This window comes from Salvelinus sp. IW2-2015, linkage group LG23, assembly GCF_002910315.2.
Source record: "Salvelinus sp. IW2-2015 linkage group LG23, ASM291031v2, whole genome shotgun sequence".
NCBI classification, from domain to species: domain Eukaryota; kingdom Metazoa; phylum Chordata; class Actinopteri; order Salmoniformes; family Salmonidae; genus Salvelinus; species Salvelinus sp. IW2-2015.
Window position 1 is genome coordinate 13,248,837 of NC_036863.1, and position 12,937 is coordinate 13,261,773.

Consider the following 12,937-nt stretch of genomic DNA (forward strand, 5'->3'; position numbering starts at 1 on the left):
TCAGATCAAACCAAAAATATAACTTTTTGGAACAACTCAATCGTCGTGTGTTGGAGGACAAAGAAATGCTGAGTTGCATCCAAAGAACACCATACCTACTGTGAAGTTCATGGTGGTGTGAACCATCATGCTTTGGGGCTGTTATTTCTGCAAAGGACCAGGACGACTGATCCTGTGTAAAGGACAAGATATGAATGGGCCAGTACGTTGGGTAGATTTTGAGTGAAAACCTCCTTCCATCAGAAAGGGCATTGTTAAGATGAAACGTGGCTGGAGTCTTTCAGCATGACAATTGATCCCAAACACCACCGCCGGGCAACGAAAGGAGTAGGCTTTCGTAAAAAGAAGCATTTCAAGCCTGGAGTGGCCTAGCCAGTCTCCAGATCTCAACCCCATAGAAAATCTTTGGAGGGAGTTGAAAGTCGTGTTGCCCAGCAAACAGCCCCAAAACATCACTGCTCTAGAGGAGACTCTGCATGGAGAATGGGGCCAAAATACCAAACAGTGTGTGAAAACCTGTGAAGACTTACAGAAAACGTAATTAACCAAATACTTATTTTCCACCATAATTTGCAAATAAATTCATTAAAAATCCTACAATGTGATTTTCTGGATTTTTTTTCTCATTTTGTCTGTCATAGTTGAAGTGTACCTATGATGAAAATTACAGGCCTCTCTCATCTTTTTAAGTGGGAGAACTTGCACAATTGGTGGCTGACTAAATACGTTTTTGCCCCACTGTATATCTAGATACTAGATACTAGATACTAGATACTACATCCTCTACTACTTTCTAATCTCTATTACCTTCAAGTCCTCCAGCTGGATCTTCAAGTACCACTCGTGGTGCTGGTGCCTCTCGGCCAGGAAGACTGCGTGACTGTGGTAGACTGCATGGCGCAGCACCTTGATGGCAATCTCTACGTCGAACTGGACCTCGCTCTCGCTGCTCTGAAGGTGGTCGAAGCGGAAATTAAATTATGTCAGAGCGCTGGGAGACCATACATGCATAATGTCGTACATATCTGTGGATTCAATGTCTATTCTCGGGGCCATTCATACATAACAATGTATGCACACATGACTAAGTCGCTTTGGATAAAAGCGTCTGCTAAATGGCATATATTATTATTACTATCATCAGTTTCTAACCCAAAATCCTTCTCAGGGCAATGATTCTAGTCCTTAAGAGCAACTGGGTGTGTATGCTTTTGTTCCAAGCCATCACTAACACACCTCCAACTACTCAACTAATCCCAGACTTTAGTCTGGACCATGATTATCTGAAGGCCCGGAACGAAAACCTTCACACACAGCGAACTCCCCTGGACCGGAGTTGGAGACCAACCCTTGGTTTATTGTTTAAATGCTAACCTTGATGAACTCTTCAAGCTTAAGCTGTTTTTGAGCTTGGTGTAGCAGTTGAGAAGCAGGGTGGTGTGGTCGGCATTAGCCAGTGACTTCCGGTGCAGAGCCTGCAGGTAGGCCGTCAGGTTGTGGATCCGCTGAGCATCCAGAAACGTACGTATCACGTAAGAGTGCTCGAGCTTCCCGATCGTGCTGAGGGAGAGAGGGCAGAGAAGTTGCGTTTTCAACAGACATATTATGAAAGACAACGGCACAGGCTTTTGGTGCTGCCTTCTGTCCACATTCAGTACATATTTTAGGCAGCTCCTCTACTCACATTGTTGGAACACAAAACACATTCTCTCTCTTAATTAAACACCTCTAGGGTTTCCTATCCATTGTTTTTCTCTGATACCAACATGTTGGGAGAGCCCACAATGCCTATACAAAGGTAGGGGAAACACTGACTTCCTCTCACATATCACCAACAAGATTCCAAATGACAGAAATGCTTAAGAATTAGTGAATGTTGCTTGTTGATCATGTCAACAGGACTTGATTGGATAAGACAAGGGTCGGTAGCTGTAAGTACTGTAAGCACAACACCCATAAAACAAAATCCAAGTGGTTTCAATTAACATTAACTACTGGTCACTTTTTCTAGGTACCAAAGACACTACAAAGTGAATATAAACTCAGCAAAAAAAGAAACGTCCTCTCACTGTCAACTGCATTTATTTTCAGCAAACTTAACATGTGTAAATATTTGTATGAACATAACCAGATTCAACAACTGAGACATAAACTAAACAAGTTCCACAGACATATGACTAACAGAAATTGAATAATGTGTCCCTGAACAAAGGGGGGGGGGTCAAAATCAAAAGTAACAGTCAGTAGCCACCAGCTGCATTAAGTACTGCAGTGCATCTCCACCTCATGGACTGCACCAGATTTGCCAGTTCTTGCTGTGAGATGTTACCCCATTCTTCCACCAAGGCACCTGCAAGTTCCCGGACATTTCTGGGGGGAATGGCCCTAGCCTTCACCCTCCGATCCAACAGGTCCCAGACGTGCTCAATGGGATTGAGATCCGGGCTCTTCGCTGGCCATGGCAGAACCCTGACATTCCTGTCTTGTAGGAAATCATGCACAGAACGAGCAGTATGGCTGGTGGCATTGTCATGCTAGAGGGTCATGTCAGGGTGAGCCTGTAGGAAGGGTACCACATGAGGGAGGACGATGTCTTCCCTGTAATGCACAGAGTTGAGATTGCCTGCAATAACAACAAGCTCAGTCCGATGATGCTATGACAAACCACCCCCAGACCATGATGGACCCTCCACCTCCAAATCGATCCCGCTCCAGAGTACAGGCCTAGGTGTAACGCTCATTCCTTTGACGATAAACACGAATCTGCCCATCACCCGTGGTGAGACAAAACCGCGATTCGTCAGTGAAGAGCACTTTTTGCCAGTCCTGTCTGGTCCAGCGACGGAGGGTTTGTGCCCATAGGCAACGTTGTTGCCGGTGATGTCTGGTGAGGACCTGCCTTACAACAGGCCTACAAGCCCTCAGTCCTGCCTCTCTCAGCCTTTTGCGGACAGTCTGAGCACTGATGGAGGGATTGTGCATTCCTGGTGTAACTCGGGCAGTTGTTGTTGCCATCCTGTACCTGTCCCGCAGGTGTGATGTTCGGATGTACCAATCCTGTGCAGGTGTTGTTACACGTGGTCTGCCACTGCAAGGACGATCAGCTGTCCGTCCTGTCTCCCTGTAGAGCTGTCTTAGGCGTCTCACAGTACAGACATTGCAATGTATTGCCCTGGCCACATCTGCAGTCCTCATGCCTCCTTGCAGCATGCCTAAGGCATGTTCATGCAGATGGGCAGGGACCCTGGGCATCTTTCTTTTGGTGTTTTTCAGAGTCAGTAGAAAGACCTCTTTAGTGTCCTATGTTTTCATAACTGTGACCTTAATTGCCTACCGTCTGTAAGCTGTTAGTGTCTTAATGACCATTCCACAGGTGCATGTTCATTAATTGTTTATGGTTCATTGAACAAGCATGGGGAACCGTGTTTAAACCCTTTACAATGAAGATCTGTGAAATTATTTGGATTTTTTGTAATTATCTTTGAAAGAGTTTCTTTTTTTGCTGAGTTTATATACATTCTACATTTCCTTATTGATGTTATACAATCCCAACTGTATGGGATTACTTTTCTGTAAAATCCCAGGTTTAATATGAACTATATCAGCATCTATGACATGAGCTTGAAGCGACTTAAATCCTGCATATAAATCTTATTTATCATTATTAACTATGTATTATGAAGTTGAAGTTAGATACATCAACCCCTGGGTGAGCATTACCGGATGTACTGTTGGATGGCGCCGTCGTGGTCCCCCTTCACGTAGAGGTGGTCACCATACTGCCTGAAGATCTCAGACAGCCCATCCCTGTCTAAGTGCTGACTCTTAGCAGAGTTTATGGCCATCACAAACAGATTCTTCTTGAATAGCATCTAAAGACAGATTGAAGAGTTAAGTGCCTTACTCAATGGCACAACGGCAGTAAACGATACCTGGGATCTAAAACCAGTTGCCCTCCAGTTTCCAGTTCAATCCGATACAGAGTTTAACATAATACGTTTGAGGGGAAAAGAAGGCATGACGTCAGTCAGTGCACTTTGGCCTCACCTCTAACTTGGTCTGAGTGTCTTTCTCCTGCAGCACAAACATCTTTCCGTCCCGAGTCAGGATGTAGAAGGAGCCCCATTCGGCCAGAACTTCGATGATGTCGTCAAAGGAAGCGCTGTAGGCAATGAACTTGTTGTCCAGGTCGTAGATAGTCAAGGTTTGCTTCTCCGACGGAGACATCTCTCTGCTCCCAAATTCAGACCTGAGTACAGAACTTGCATTCAATACATTGTCAAAGGAGTTAATATAGTTATATCACCTGCAAATATGCATGGGTGGTTTGGTTGAAAATACAACCTTCTGCGTTTGTCCACTTCCATATAAATTGATTTAGAATAAAATGAATTGTTGTGTTTCATTGTTGCAATAAATAAAGACTGACCCTGGCCTTGAACCTTAGGGGACCCGCTCAATAGAAATGGTTGCTGTGCCAGCATCTGAGGGAGGTGTTCTTACTTGTTGGGAGTCTTGGTGTTCATGGTGAGCAGCAGGAGGTATCCCCGGTGCCAGTAGGCCAACAGCTTGTGCCCGTCGAATGCGAAACAGGGCCCCCGTTCGTTGGGCTGGTAAAGGTACACACACTCGTCCCCCGCGACGATGAACTGGGAGTCCTGGTAGGGGTCTGTGAGCGCGGAGCAACGCAGCGCACAGCCGTGAGTGTCCAGCTCCAGTTTAGGGTACTCTTTCACCGTCAAAGTGTAGCACTAGTCATGGGGGGAAGACAACACCAAATGAAACAGAAGTAAGTTAGTGCTTATGCTCCAAGGGAATAGTAGTATGGTGGCAGGCTTGGGGTCAATGCCATTTCCAATCTATCAATTCAAATCCTAATTAAAAATATGTGGCACCTTTATTGTAATTTACATTAATATCCTGAATTGAAATTGATCTCAAAAGCGATTGTAAGGACTTCACTTAGAGTGGCATTGGAAGACTCTAATTACTTACATGGACTTTTTCCAGAGTGGCAACAAATAGGTGATTGACCTTGCCCTGCTGACGGAAAGCGAGGCCCGTGATTGGACAGGTGCCCTCATGCAGTGTCAGGGTTTTACTGTGCCTGTCCCGAGTGATGTCACCCTTTGTTAACACCACACTGCCATCTGTGAAGCCTGCAAGGACATGGGGATTATAGATTTATGGGGAGCAAAAACAAATGTCAAACCCAAATCTAAACTATAGCCGACTGATAGGTAGCGCTGAAGAAATGCCGCTTACCAATGGTCATAAAGTTGAGGTTCTCGTGTACAGTGAGGCAGGACACCTCTGTTGGCTTGTTCCCAGGAATAGCTGGGAATATTCTGGTACACAGAGGATTCCCGCTGTCTCGCTTGTCCAGATTCCATACCTTCACCTGGGAAACAGCTAGGTTTTTAATAACAGTTCACAAATAACTAACACACTCTTTTTTTGATAGTATGTATTAAATACATCCTACAAATGTTCTTACCGGGTGGGTAATTCCTTGCTCGTCCTGCCCAACCGAGACCAAAATGCTGTGCTGCTTGAGCTGGTACAGGTGGGTCACTCGCAGCTTGTAAGCCTGAAAGGAGGACAACTGTAGTGAGCGTGTCAAAAACCATATCTGACCATCCATATGCAATTTATTCTGGGTCAAGGAAGCATCAATATAGATCAGGAGAGACAAATGTCCATTTGCATGGAGTTAGGGATAGAGGAGACAATTACAAAGGCAATACCCTGTTCGAACACTCTCAAAATGTATATCATTAGCCATAGGACTAAGAAGAGTAATGTACAAGCAATGTAAATACGTACTCTTCTTAGTCTTATGGCTAGCACATAATATATTGTGACATGACTGGACTAGTGTAAGCAAGCCTTCCACGGCATTACTGTACATCAAATAAAATGTTATTTGTCACATGCTTTGTAAACAACAGGTGTAGACCAACAGTGAAATGCTTACTTACAGGCCCTTCCCAACACTGCAGAGGGAAAAAATATATAAATAATTGAAAAATAATAACACAAGGAATAAATACACAATGAGTAACGATAAATTGGCTATATAAGCGGGGGGCTGAGTTAATTGAGGTAGCTATGTACATACAGTTGAAGTCGGAAGTTTACATACACTTAGGTTGGAGTCATTAAAACTCGTTTTTCAACCACTCCACAATTTCTTGTTAACAAACTATAGTTTTGGCAAGTCGGTTAGGACATCTACTTTGTGCATGACACAAGTCATTTTTCCAACAATTGTTTACAGACAGATTATTTCACTTATAAAATTCACTGTATCACAATTCCAGTGGGTCAGAAGTTTACATAGACTAAGTTGACTGTGCCTTTAAACAGATTGGAACATTCCAGAAATGTATATTCATGGCTTTAGAAGCTTCTGATACGCTAATTGACATCATTTGAGTCAATTGGAGGTGTACCTGTGGATGTATTTCAAGGCCTAACTTCAAATTCAGTGCCTCTGACATCATGGAAAAATCTCAGGAAATCAGCCAAGACCTCAGAAAAGAATTGTAGACCTCCACAAGTCTGGTTCATCCTTGGGAGCAATTTCTAAATGCCTGAAGGTACCACGTTCATCTGTACAAACAATAGTACGCAAGTATAAACACCATAGAACCACGCAGTCGTCATACCACTCAGAAAGGAGATGCGTTCTGTCTCCTAGAGATGAACGTACTTTAGTGCGAAAAGTGCAAATCATTCCCAGAACAACAGCAAAGGACCTTGTGAAGATGCTGGAGGAAACAGGTACAAAAGTATCTATATCCACCGTAAAACGAGTCCTATATCAACATAACCTGAAAGGCCGCTCAGCAAGGAAGAAGCCACTGCTCCAAAACCACCATAAAAAAGCCAGACTACGGTTTGCAACTGCACATGGGGACAAAGATCGTACTTTTTGGAGAAATGTCCTCTGGTCTGATGAAACAAAAATATAACTGTTTGGCCATAATGACCATAGTTATGCTTGGAGGAAAAAGGGGGAGGCTTGCAAGCCGAAGAACCGCGTCCCAACCGTGAAGCACGGGGGTGGAAGCATCATGTTGTGGCAGTGATTTGCTGCAGGAGAGACTGTTGCAATTCACAAAATAGATGGCATCATGAGGTAGGAAAATTATGTGGATATTTTGAAGCAACATCTCAAGACATCAGTCAGGGAGTTAAAGCTTGGTTGCAAAAGGGTCTCCAAATGGACAATGACCCCAAGCATACTTCCAAAGTTGTGGCAAAATGGCTTAAGGACAACAAAGTCAAGGTATTGGAGTGGCCATCACAAAGCCCTGACCTCAATCCTATAGAAAATGTGTGGGCAGAACTTAAAAAATGTGTGCTAGCAAGGAGGCCTACAAACCTGACTCCGTTACACCAGCTCTGTCAGGAGGAATGGGACAAAATTCACCCAACTTATTGTGGGAAGCTTGTGGAAGGCTACCCGAAACGTTTGACCCAAGTTAAACAATTTAAAGGCAATGCTACCAAATACTAATTGAGTGTATGTAAGCTTCTGACCCACTGGGAATGTGATGAAAGAAATAAAAGCTGAAATAAATCATTCTCTCTACTACTATTCTGGCATTTCACATTTTTTTTATAAAATGGTGATCCTAACTGACCTAAGACAGGGAATTTTTACTAGGATTAAATGTTAGGAATTGTGAAAACTGAGTTTAAATGTATTTGGATAAGGTGTATGTAAACTTCCGACTTCAACTGTATACAGTGCCTTCAGAAAGAATTATTCCACATTTTGTTGTTACAGCCTGAATTCAAAATTTACTAAATATATGTTTTTTCCTCACCGATCTACACACAATACCCCATAATGACAAAGTGAAAATTTGTTTTGAGAAATAAGCCAGTAAATAAACATATATACTTTTTGCATATTTTTTTTATCTGACGTTTAGTGCCAAAAGGAGCCCTCATTCAATATTCTCCAATGGGATAATCGGTTTTCCTGTAGTCCCGCCCATTAAGTGCTGTCAATCAATGGTAGATTTCTATTAAACTGGCCCGGGTTGAAGTGTCCTGGCACGTAACTGGGCGAAGTTGGTGAGGGAGGAGCGCTCTGCTCAGATTGAACAGCAATCTGCGCCGCTTGGTTATGTTGTCAACAAGGCAGCATGATCCAGCATTCATAAAATATATGTTAACATTTTCAAACTAGTTTCCATTGGGAAGGCATATTATCAAAAGCAATCACTTTTCCCATGTGAAAACACGGAATCCTACTCATAGTCCACGTGCTAACCTATGTCACTTCTGTTTTGAGCCGACGAATGCAATCAACTTTAAGCCGGTGCAACACACGCCTAAACGGGTGCCCGGGCAAGATTAATCGAATCCCCTCTATATCATCCAACATACCAGTTACAGCCAATCAGAGTTGTTTAAATGGGTACAGGGTATGTCTACCCGCCTATCAGCTCTTTTAAGGAAGATGAGATCACTACACTGCCTGATTGATACACCAGTGTGCTTTGCGCTTAACTCAGCGGTGAGTTAACACCATGGAGTTATGGATTTCATCAACTTTATCCGATCATCATCTAGCCTGCAACATCGCTTGTTTCGTAGTCTGCTGAGCATCATGATCTAGCCTACTTTTACATTAGAACGTTCAATGGCTAAGCAAAGGTAATAAACCTCTCAAGAGAGCAGGCCATGTGAGGTTAGGGAGGAGATAGTTGCTTTTCTCTGCAATTGCCGCGACAAGAAAGACAAAACATATCTAGCGAAAAAGCTTGATGTGGAGTTCAGATGTTTCAGATGTTTGTTCTTAAGTAACGTCTTCAATCAATTGAATGGACTTTAAATTTGGGACTACATGGGAGGCAAGGTGCGAATTATGGGGGGAGCCAGGGGGGGCTCAGATCTCCTGAATGAGACTTTAGCTCCCCTAAATGCAAGAACATTCCAACTTGAGGGGGGATTTAAATAATGCTAATTTAGTAATTCTCCTATTTGTCTAAAATGTAGTGGTAAATATGTTTTACAGTGATAAATATGGAAATAAAAGCTTCCTAATGAAACAAACACACCCACATCTAAGCCATGGTTTAAACCCCAGGTGTCAAACTTATTCCACAGAGGGCCGAGTGGCTGCGTGCTTTTGCTATTCCTTTGTACTTGATTGATGAATTAAGGTCACTAATAAGTAAGGAACTCCACACACCTGGTTGTCTAGGGCTTGATTGAAAGGAAAAATCAAAAACTTGCAGACACCAGGCCCTCCATGGAATGAGTTTGACATCCCTTGTTAAACCATTTATTTCTGTGACGGCACTGTCCACTCAGTAGTGCTGAATTTAGGCCTCAGCTAAGCTCCTTTACATATAGATGTTCCTTTGTACTTCCTCATTTTCTCCATTTGTTTGCCATGCGTCCTTAATAACTTCTCTGCGCACGGATCCCTTTTACGGGATCATTTTCCTAAACAACCGCTGAATTGCAGGGCGCAAAATATTACTAAAAATATTTATAATCATGCAATCACAAGTGAAATATACCAAAACACAGCTTAGCTTGTTGTTAATCCACCTATCGTGTCAGATTTTGAAAATATGCTTTACAGAGAAAGAAATCCAAGCTTTTGTGAGTGTATCAATCAATGCTAGAACAGCTAGCCCCAAATTAGCATGGTCACGAAAGTCAGAAAAGCAATACAATTAATCGGTTACCTTTGATAATCTTCAGATGTTTGCACTCACGAGACTCCCAGTTACACAATAAATGTTATTTTTGTTCGATAAATATTACTTTTATAACAAAAAAAGGCCATTTGGGTTGCGCGTTATGTTCAGAAAACTACAGCCTCGTTCCGGTGCTGAAAGGCAGAAGAAAATTCCCAGACGTATCAGATTCAAAATTATTACAAAAAATATTTATAATCATGCAATCACAAGTGAAATATACCAAAACACAGTTTAACTTGTTGTTAATCCACCTATCGTGTCAGATTTTGAAAATATGCTTTGCAACGAACGCAATCTAAGCTTTTGTGAGTGTATCAATCAATGCTAGAACAGTTAGCCTTATATTAGCTTGGTCACAAAAGTCAGAAAAGCAATAAAATTAATCGCTTACCTTTGATAATCTTCGGATGTTTGCACTCACGAGACTCCCAGTTACACAACAAATGTTATTTTTGTACGATAAATATTACTTTTATAACAAAAAAACGCCATTTGGGTTGCGCGTTATGTTCAGAAAACCAAAGCCTCGTTCCGTTCGACGAACATTCCAAAAAGTATCCGTAATGGTCGTAGAAACATTTCAATTTTTTTTATATAATCAATCCTCAGGTTGTTTTTAACAAACATAATCGATAATATTTCAACCGGACCGTAACCTATTCAATAAGAGAGAAAAAGAAAATGGAGAGCTCCCCTCTCGCGCGCAGGAACTATTCAGAGGACACCTGACTACTTTTGAAAAATCTCGCACATTTTTCCAAATAAAAGCCTGAAACTATGTCTAAAGCCTGGTCACAGCCCGAGGAAGCCATTGGAAAAGGAATCTGGTTGATACCCCTTTAAATGGAAGAAAGACAGGCCAGGAAACACAGATTTTTAAAAACAATTATCACTTCCGGGTTAGAATTTCTCAGGTTTTCGCCTGCAGAATCAGTTTTGTTATACTCACAGACAATATTTTGACAGTTTTGGAAACTTTGGAGTGTTTTCTATCCTAATCTGTAAATTATATGCATATTCTACGATCTGGACCTGAGAAATAGTCCGTTTACCTTGGTAACGTTATAAAAAAAATCTGACCCCTAGCGTTAAGAGGTTTTAATAAAAGTAGCATATGCCTTTATTCCAATGCATTACACTTATCATTTGGGTATTTGATTAGGATCCCATTAGCTGTTGCAAAAGCAGCAGCTACTCTTCATGGGGTCCACACAAAACATGAAATAATATAGAATATTAATAGACAAGAACAACTCAAGGACAGACATTTTGCTTTTGTCAGTCAGCTGTTTAGGGCGCTCATTGCTTTGTTTTTCAGTTGCACGCGGGTACTGGTGTTCTCTGTGCCCAGAAGTAGTCAACCATTTATTTTGCTTTATTATTAAATGACAGTAGGCCTATAAGGTGACTATTTCAGTTAGAAGAGCTTAACATTCGGTTAGAAGCTTTCGAGTTTGTAATGGCATAGGCCTACATTATTTTGGATTTGTGTGCCCAAGAGAACTGTTTTCACAGTGAAACATCATGAACTATTACATAGGCATAGTTACACTTACAGTGCATCTTACAGAGATCCCGACGATCCAGGATTCGTACAGGGTTTAAGTTCAATGTTCTAATTCAATTGTTAGATGCTTAACAATGATAAATAGCCTAACACTGTCATAAATATAATTCATGTAAGGAAAGAAAGGTAGTGTTTTAAGTCACAGGATCTGTGAAGACTCCAAGCATGAATTATGGACAACTGATGAACTAGGGTGTAAAACATGTTTTGATTCAACTCATGTATTACATTGAATGTAGGCTACATGTTCTGCGTGTGTTCATGTGGGTAAAATTGCCTCGGCTGAGAGGGTTGACTACCGGCAGTGGTGCAGGCCTAGTGGAAGGTAATGCCTTTTACCCATCTTTTTCAGATTTTTTTTCCAGAGTTTACCTATTTTTTTACCACTACATGACTGGCTACCGCTAGGCCTATTTGAAGTTCATGGTAATACACAGTGGCCTAGTCTAGTAAATTTACCGTGAGTGTTAGGGTGACCATCCCATTTTCCCAGGACACTTTCAGCCCCATTTCAGTGTCCCGACTTTTCAGGCTGAATGTCATTAGGCACACGGTTTGGTGTTTTGTAACAGATGTCCATTTCCATTCATCAAATGGCACGAGTATACATGCAGTTTGGATGCTGGGCTTATTTTGGAGTGGAAGAACATTAAAAAGCACAGACTACTTTTTGAAGTAATTTGTTTGACAACCAGATGAAAATATTATGTCTGGTTGTCTTCATGCCACATTAAAAGGTAATTCTTTTTTACAGTTTAAATGACATCTTTATTATTAGTCTCATAAAACGCAAGAGACCACGCCGAATGTCATAGTGCAATTCGCACTCTTGAGGGGAGGGATAAAACGATTATTGACGTGATTTAAAAACGTATTTTCAAAATAAGTGTTATTTTCTCCTCTGATTTGAGCCCAAACAAAAACAGTCCATTTCCCTACACTGCACAACTATATTCAGTCATCATCAGTACAGATCTCTCCAGTGATGCCTGAGTTTTTAGATCAACTGAAAGTAAACATCGCAATGAGATTAAGTCCCCAGAGGTGGTGCAGTTTGTTATAGGGACCCGTAAGAGAGAGACTTCTCCACAAAAGATAGTCAACTGAGATACGCCTTGCATAAAAGGTTTCTATGTGTAAAAAAACAACAGAACAAGACAGAGAAAATAATGAAATGATAAAGAAATAGAAAATGGAGCCGAATGTGATGTTGGTCAACTGAGATATGCCATGCATAAAAGGTTTCCTACAGTGGGGAGAACAAGTATTTGATACACTGACAATTTTGCAGGTTTTCCTACTTACAAAGCATGTAGAGGTCTGTAATTTTTTATCATAGGTACACTTCAACTGTGAGAGAAGGAATCTAAAACAAAAATCCAGAAAATCACATTGTATGATTTTTAAGTAATTAATTTGCATTTTTGTTTTGGATTTGTGGATTGATGTTGTTTTTAAGTTGTAAAGTTGTAAATGTAATTATGGGGCGTTTCAGGCCCCGGAGTGAACATAATTGTACACACGCAAACTCAACTAAAAACGAGGGCTGAGGGGCTTACGTTGCAAAATTCCCTTGCTTGGCTAATCAGTTGGACCGCCCTCCAAGATGGCGATGGGGATTCCCACAAGGGCATAA

General features: G+C 41.6%; 1 pseudogene; it reads right to left on the minus strand.

Moving 5' to 3' along the window:
- LOC111950827 (vacuolar protein sorting-associated protein 11 homolog) overlaps positions 1–12,937 on the minus strand; it is a 54,222-nt pseudogene that overhangs the window by 40,103 nt on the left and 1,182 nt on the right.